Source organism: Lycium ferocissimum, chromosome 11, assembly GCF_029784015.1.
Source record: "Lycium ferocissimum isolate CSIRO_LF1 chromosome 11, AGI_CSIRO_Lferr_CH_V1, whole genome shotgun sequence".
Lineage (NCBI taxonomy): Eukaryota > Viridiplantae > Streptophyta > Magnoliopsida > Solanales > Solanaceae > Lycium > Lycium ferocissimum.
Genome location: NC_081352.1, coordinates 27,560,805 through 27,568,923, shown reverse-complemented (window position 1 = coordinate 27,568,923; position 8,119 = coordinate 27,560,805). Strand labels below are relative to the sequence as shown.

Here is an 8,119-nt window from a genome sequence, read left to right as displayed (position 1 = left end):
TACAATGCTCAAAGCAAAGCTTCAAGTATATTCACAATATAAAGTATGATAAAAGAGAGCCTTTAACATTACTTGCCAATACAAGTGATAACGTCCAAATCCACTCTCCAAAGAGAAAGTGTACACGGTCGTCGCAATATAATTTATCCAACTATGAGTCGGGATCGATCTCACAGAGAACAATATAAAGGCGATTAAGAAAGTTAAGGATTTATCACCAACTAAGCTAAGCCAAACACTTTTTCAATATTTGATTTTTGGTTTAACAACTAACAAAGATAAAACTAATTAGAAAGCGGGTAAAATGATCAATGGCCACAAATATGGATACAAAGGAAATTACTACAAGTAACGATCTAATGTATTTCACGATTTTACAATTAAGAGTGAGTTTATGCTAATTAGATGATGGTTTCTAAAATCTCATCGAAAATCTTCCAATCAAATCAATGAATTTCACTCTAAACTTTTCCAAGCCTTAGAGTGTGATATCAAGCACAACCAATTGAATCTCAAGTAACTTTCCTATCCCTACTCAAGTTACTAGATGAGATTTAAAGCCTCAAATTTTTGTTAATTAATCTTTCTCAACCTCAATTTTCCTCTTCCGAGCTCAAATCGAAGTAAATGGGCGGGTCTTAGCTTAGCTAATCCCTTAAGAAACATTAAAGAACAAGATTAACTAAAGCAACACTAACTCACTTCATTAGCAATAAAAATCATTCAATACATAAACAAAACAAGAGTTTCATCCAACACTTTAATCATAGAATATTTCCATAAACAAGATTCAAGTGAAGAAAATAAATACTACACACTTAGATATTCAATACACAACAAGAAATTGAAGAAATGAGTAAGAAATTTCTCGTCAAAGTCTTCAAATCTTCAATCTCCAAGTGTGGGTGTAAGAACCCTAGTCTCCAAAACTTGTGTTAAAATGGCCAAAAGATCATAAATAATTTCACCAAGTCTTGCTTTTATAGTTGCCCAATTTTTCCAAGTCCAAAAATAACAAACTAAGCCCCAAGTTTTCAGATTTGAAAAACTGTCACGTTTTTGCAAAACTGTCCAGTTTTTGCCATTTCTCCCATTTGGCCTCTATTTGACTTGTTTTTTCACTTGGTTTCTTCCAAGGCTCTTCTCAATCATAGGAACCTATAAAATGGAAGTAAACGATATTAAATGCACTATTTTTTCAATCAAAATATAGCAACAATCTAAGATTAAAGCAGAAATAAGTTGATAAAATACCAACTTATCAACAAGTCAATTCATTCACCATTCATCTTGTCATCCCTTTAAGTTTCCTTACTTCCTCTACTTCCAATTAAAAATATGAAAGAAGGAAGCTACCAGAATATTCAACTCAAATTAGGTCAGACAATTGATATGAAATATGAACGAACTATCCATACTCTCAAATGATGTAGAAGAGTTATACAAACATAGTATTTCTTGCTGTCAATATCGATCCCAATAATTCGCAGGCACCACAGCACGTTTGCACCCTCCGCGAGCTATACAACACACCTTTTTTTTTTTGGCAATTAAACTAACATTTATATTACCAAAGTAGCAAAACTGTACAAGAGTCTAAAAAAACTGTGATGATATGGCAACCTCACAGTGGCAAAACATATAACAATGTCATCATAACCTCCTTAGTGCAAGTGGAAAACTATAGCTAACTATGGGTAGAAGTTAAGAGCAACTAATCTTGTTCTTGAGTGATCCTCTGTACAATATATCCTGCAAAATTCTCCTGACCACCACCTTAGGTTCACACAGTTTGGTTTGAAAAATCTTCTGATTCCTCTCGGTCCACGGCTGGTAGACATACAAGAGATCATTAATAATGGAGGTTTGGTTCAACTCTTGCAGTGGTCAAAACAACTCCTAAATAGCAAATACACACTGTAAGGTTCTATAGAATAGTGTTCTTAGTCCATTCCAATTCTTGTAACCATTCATCACAAATTAAGTTCATTGAAACAGATTAAGCAAATTATATTCATATCAGATTTTGCAAATCCGACCTCTAACAAATCAAACTTCCACTCAAACAATAATAAAGCAGAAATAAAACACAATTGACTAAGTATAATATTAATTGAGTTCATATGAAGATGTCAATCTCTAAGGAAATCCAAGCACGGGAAATGTTTAATTTCAAGCTTTTGTACATTTGAGAAAATTTTAAAATCAATGGTGTCAATCCAACTCGAAATTGTTTGTCTGGCAAAACTATTTATAATGAACTCTTCTATCTACACTTTCTTATCGATACAAAATTTCGAGCATCTAAATATGACAATTAAGGTTCAATGTTTTTTCCTTTATGAATCATTTCTTTTTATATCAAATATAATAGCTGACATTATCTTTAATAACTAAGACCATACCCTCCTATGAAAAGACATGATAGATAATGGAAATGAAAGCGAAAATGAACCAATTTCAATACTACCAGACAATATCGTTTACATATTCCTATATTTTTACACCTTACTACACTACCAATATTATCGATTAAAAACTGAAAAAAAGATAGGAGCAGAAAAAGAGATTCCAGTATAAAAGAAGATACCTTGAATGTGGTTCCATGAGAGATACTTCTCATTTTTCAAAGGGGAACTATTCTGGGGAAAAAAATAATTACTTTTTCAAGTGACCTTAACTTTCATCACCAAACATATAGTATCTAACTCCACATAATTTCTTGATTTTTAAACAAAACAGAATACGACTTTCGAGTTTTATCCTGATAATCCAAAGCAAATCCACCATTGTTAAAGTAATACTGGGCAGGCAAAGGATTAGATGCAAAATTGAAGTCGAATAGGATCATCAAAACTCACAATTTTGTATGTTTAGAGAAACATGTTATCCTGATAATCCACATCAATTTAAAATATTATTGGACAGGGGGGAGAGAATATGCAAAAATGGAACTGAAAATGATCAAGAAAACTCACAATTTGAAGAAGCCCCATTTCAAGGCGAAACATTTATCTGCAGTTCTAATGCAGCGACGAACGAACGGGGGCAACACAACTTGGAAAAAAAAAAGAATTCATATTGTATGAGTCCAACGAAGTTTGACAGATTTCGTAAGGAAATCATGCCGAGATGGAAATTGCAGCCTAACAAAACTGGAGAATTTCACAGATTAGAAGGTGAGTAATTGAGAGATGCAGATGGAAACTAAATTTTAGATCTAGATCATGTTTTCCTTTTCGTTTCTCTCTGTAGTGTTGTTTTGAAAATAACACAAGAATGCCTATTAGATGAAAAATCAAAAAGGAAAATAATACCAAATCTGTAACCATCTCCTAGTTTGCCAAATTATCATGATCTGACCAAAAGAATTCCAGAGTCATAGCATGAAAGACAGTAGCTTAAAGGACTTTTGGATCTCCTGGCAAAGAAAAAAGAAAGAGATCAGGATTACCAAAACACACGCGAGGCACAACAAAAATTAAATTACATATTCACATGCAAGAATAATTTTCATTTTTACCTATCCTGATTTGGTAATAGAGTCCTTTTACTGATAAATTGGAAAAATAATATTATGTGCTGATTAATTAAAGATCTAAGCACTTTAAAATGCATAAAATGGGTTGAATAATCATCAATTAGTAGAAGGTGCATGCTTCGCAGTACATCTCCTCCCTCACTCTTTCTACTATATATTGTAATCTTTAGTCGCAGCCATTAGCACAAAAAAGATAATTGACAGACATAGACAGACAGAAATAGTTTATGGAAAGTTTTACATACACTCTGAGAGCTTGTAAGGTGTGATCTTGGAAAGTTTTAGAATGAAATAGTTTTCATGTTGGAATTACTTTTTTCAACAACAATATTTGACTTGATAGAGAAAAGTATGATTTCATCTCGCAAATTTGAATGGAAATAAAATACTTTATGGTGTTGTTTGAAGAATTCTTACAACTGTCTCCAGAAAGTGTTGGGTTGCGTTGTTTTCCAACAAAAAAGAACTGAAGATGTCCTTACACTGCATTTTTCAAAGCTTTCAAAGACTCAGAAACAACAGAAATCTTCAATAAGAAAAAGTTAACTCGATATTTCAGCCCAAAACTTAGTAAAGTGAATAACTAGTTATGAAGAGACTGAGAGAGATAGAGAATTGCCTTGTACAATAAGAAAGAGTGAACGGCCAAGCTTTGGAAAAGTTACCAAACCTTTTCCCCCTGAATCTGCATCTCCAAACAGAAATATGCAATTAAGCTTTATCTGGCTCTGCCCCTGAGATAATCAGGGTAATTTACCTGGACACTTTGTAGGAGGAGTCCTGCAAGGTTAAAGATGGTAACTGAGCGGAAACTACCTAAGGAAGTCGTATAAGAGACTGGGAAGATGTTTGATTACAGAACAAAATTAAGCAAGAAGTGCGTGATGCGGGAATTAAGATTTGCACACAAAAATGGTGCCGTATTTAAGCCAAGTTCACATGGAATTTGTGAAACCAAAAATAATCCCCAAATGAATAAGTGTTGGTACTATTTTTTGGTTTAACCTCTTAATCAGGAAAATACTATTAACAGTGTACATAACTGTAATTAGGGATAAGAATGAAACCAATACTGAATCTTGTATAGGGGCATGAAAATTAGAAGCTACTAATTTAACAATAAGACCAACACCAAAAAGCCATAGTGCGAGTTAAATCTACCACGAGCAATCGGATGGTACTGAATATAAACAAAACCAAAAAGTACTGCACCTAAACCAAATTCAAATGGAATTTGTGTAAACAACACTAAACTCTAAGTACTAAACGTAAACAAAACCAAAAAAGTACTGTATATAAACCAAATTCAAATGGAATTTGTGAAGAAACCTGCTGCACCCACTTGAATGGTATTTCCCTTTTCCGTCTTGGTTTAATAGTCTAAGGAATCTGACTGATTGTGTTTGCTGATCTGTTAATTTTCTTGTTTTTCCAGTTTCCACTGTCGCATCAAATTACACTTTTAATAGAAATAATTTCTTGTATCAAAATATTACTATAGTCTTCCCTAAATTTTCTCCTTTTCTATTTTTTTCCCGCAATCAAACAGTTAAAAATGCTATCTTCTAAAGGAGCAGCTGTCTCAGATTGTAGAGTCATGAGGACCTTATTCTTCCCCTCCAAAGTATGTAATATTAACGCTCTTACAAATGAGTTTGTAGTTTCATATTTGTCTTTATTATGTTAATCCGAAGATTATGACTTTATACTTTTTATAAACTCTCTTCATGTCCAGTTTTGCCTTTCCACTTGACTCTAGAACGCTGTTCTTATGTTGTTTCCTCTTAAAGAGGTCAGATTATTAAGTGTGAACTATTAGGATAAGTGAGAAGGTGCCATTTTCCTAGTACATGTTAAGCTGTTGAATGTTGGCAACCCATGTAATTTGACTTTTTGGCTTAAAGGGTTATACCATTGCTAATTTCGTCCTCTATTCCATTATATATGTGGTTCTGAAGCACTTTTTCCACTTCTAAGTAGATATTTCATTTAACAATTACAACAACAACAACAATATACCCGGTATAATCCCACAAGTGGGGTCTAGGAAGGGTAGAGTGTACGCAAACCTTACCGCTACCTCGAGGATGTAGAGACACATTTAACTATTACTTTATAAAACTTTACAAGGTATTTGACACACAAGTGCTAGATTATTTTGTGGAAAACATATTTGGTCCCTACTTCAAATGCTTCCCTTGCTTTGAAAAACCAAATGTGCTACATAAGGGAATCGATGCCTTTGATTTTCTGGTTCATTGGCCCAGAGTAGTGCATAAGACTATATGAACCGCAATCAGCTTTATAAGGGAATCAATACCTTTGATCTTCTGGTTTACTGGTTACTCTATTAAGATATTCTAAATTTGACTTAAACTCACAACTTTTTAATCAAATCATATTATTGTTATCCAGTTGGCGCATTTGCCGACGATGAGATAAGGATAGCAATTGTTAGTTGATAAGAATGAAATCAATACTGAGTCTTGTATCAGGGGCATGAAAACTAGAAGCTACTAAGTTAACAATAAGACCAACACCGAAAAGCGATAGTGCGAGTTAAATGTACCAGGAGCAATCGGATGGTACTGAATATAAACCAAACAAAAAAAGTACTGTATCTAAACCAAATTCAAAAAATTTGTGTCCACTATATAAACTCTAAGTACTGACTATAAACAAAAAAAAATGTACTGTCTCTAAACCAAACTCAAATGGAATTCGTGTAAACAAAAATAAACTCTAAATCTCTACGCGGAAGATGACAATGGTCATGTGGTGTACGTGTGCGGGATGGTACTGTCTATAAGAATAAAAACATAGTTTTATTGGCAATCGGATGGTATTGAATATAAACAAAACAAAAATAGTACTGTATCTAAACCAAATTCAAATGGAATGTGTGCAAACAAAAATCGTGCTAAATCTCTAAGCGGAAGATGACAATGGTCATGTAGTGTTCTCATACGGGATGTCACTGTATATAAAGCCTGTACACATTTACTATTTGACAAAAAAAAAAAAAAAAAAAAACGTCGCGAATTCTGCGAGTGAGGAAATAGTGTTTAAAGTGGAGCGAACCTGTGGCGAAGAACTTTATCAAATGAAATAGGGCTTGTAAAGCCTCACAGTGTACCTAAAATTGTAAGATAATCTAAAATGTAAGCGTATCGAGGCCACAAATATGATTACAAGCCGAGTTTTTTCGGCAATTGGAGGGTACAGTAGATAAACCAAATGCACAAGTACTTTATGAAAACAAATCAGGTGAACATGGAAAGTGTGAATTCAAGAAGAAACGCATAAAAGCCTATAAAGCTAGGGCAAAGGGAACAAATTCAAAGGTTTTTTCGGCAATCGAAAAGGAACGGGAGACGGGCTAAATACTCTAGCCAAACTTCATATAAACAAATGTACAATTTTTTTAAATACTTAAAAAAAAAAAAAAAAAAAACTTACATGATTTGACACTTGCAAAGTAGATTGGCACGTTGCAATAGGTAAGCATATAAGTCTAATTGGACTTTTTGAAGTACCTATGGAAAAATAGAGAAATGCAATTGATTTCAAACTCTATTTATATAAGCAAACCTTTGATCAGAATTTAATTGGTTATTCATGGGTTTCTTCAGTAAATGAGATTATTCATTAACAATTTTATTTTGTGACTGATGAATTTCTTAACCTGATGAGAAAATTCATGAAGGAAATTTGCTCTACCTGGTTGCACTTTTTAATGCACCATAATTAAATATTATCCATTACCGTATTAAAAACTAAAATTGAAGCTGTTAGTCATGGTTGTCTTTCCGTCAATATATGATCGGCTAATTAACTCCTCACGTTCCCATAATATAGTTGATAGTTGGTCAACGCCCAGCCCTTCTTCGTGTTCCTGACTCAATTCCAAGCGTTCATACTGAGGCGTGCAACTAGTTGACTCTTGCGTTCGTGGTTGCAGAGAGCAAAATCCCCTCGACCAGTCAACCCTTCAATTAGCCTACACAATCGTGATGCACCAGTAACCGTCAAAAGATGTTTAATTTCTACATGGTTCAACATTTGCGGAAACACACCTGAGCCTTTGAGTTTCAATCCCGACCATCCAACAAGTTCCAAATAGTTATACCGACTTATTCAAAGTTTCACACTACAATTTAAATCATATTTGTGTAAAATTAAAGGTCGGGTTGTTACATTTCTTTTCATTCAATTTTATGATAATGTACCGCAATGAGTTGAAGGCGTGACACTACAAGTTTCCAAAGCCCTTATTTTGTTCTTAAAATTTGTATTACTCCCTCCGTTCACTTGTACTTGTCCACTATGGACTTTGCACACTTCTTAAGAAATAATAAATGAAGTGTATAATTTACCATGATACCCATATTAATTAGTGCATATTTTTAATGGACTTGAAAAATGATTTAAAAAGAATAATTAATACTATAGGTAAAATAGAAAAAAAAAGAAAAAGAAATTGTCTTCTCTTGATACTAAAAGTGAAAATTTATTTTTAGTATAATGGATAAGTAAAAGTGGACGGAGGGAGTAATTCCAATTATGCCACATAAATTG

The 8,119-nt window shown here is 33.4% G+C and overlaps 1 long non-coding RNA gene across 4 annotated transcripts; it reads right to left on the bottom strand.

The window, feature by feature from the left end:
• Window positions 1–706: 706 nt before the first annotated feature.
• On the bottom strand, window positions 707–4,185 carry LOC132036858 (uncharacterized). 4 transcript variants are annotated; one of them, XR_009409695.1, is made up of 4 exons: window positions 3,524–4,185; window positions 3,318–3,421; window positions 2,591–3,057; window positions 707–1,830 (listed from the first exon to the last, which is right to left on the bottom strand). It is a non-coding gene; the product is annotated as an uncharacterized LOC132036858 (long non-coding RNA). The 4 variants fall into 4 exon arrangements; XR_009409694.1 differs by having other exon boundaries at window positions 3,959–4,185; XR_009409693.1 differs by having other exon boundaries at window positions 3,318–4,185.
• Between the last annotated feature and the right edge of the window lie 3,934 nt (window positions 4,186–8,119).